The sequence below is a fragment of the Penaeus monodon genome, chromosome 22, assembly GCF_015228065.2.
Source record: "Penaeus monodon isolate SGIC_2016 chromosome 22, NSTDA_Pmon_1, whole genome shotgun sequence".
Classification (NCBI taxonomy): Eukaryota; Metazoa; Arthropoda; class Malacostraca; order Decapoda; family Penaeidae; genus Penaeus; species Penaeus monodon.
In genome coordinates this window covers 10,416,481-10,416,844 of record NC_051407.1, presented here as the reverse complement: position 1 = coordinate 10,416,844, position 364 = coordinate 10,416,481, and positions in this window count along the sequence as shown.

The window sequence follows — 364 nt, the reverse complement described above, 5'->3', positions numbered from 1 at the left end:
CATTCCTTAGATACTCTACAGTATGTCACAATCATTAAACTCATGTTTTCTCAATTTACCATATGTAGTTTGTGATTTTTAAGCAGCGCTTCATTTCAGAATAAGGACTTGTTGGTACTAGTAAAAAGGAGTTGCAAGGACCACTCCACATCCTAGTATTCAGTTTCTAAGATGATGACTGCTGATGCAACTGGTGACCAACAGGATATTAAGTGAAAAAGTAAGATTTCTTTCCTTTTCCTCTGTTCATGTAGAATAAGAAGCATATTTGGAAGAGAATATAAACCCCTTTGCTTGAATAAAGTAAAATGCACTTTTGTATTTAACTATGTATTCAGAGATAATTTACCATTTTGTCTGTGAT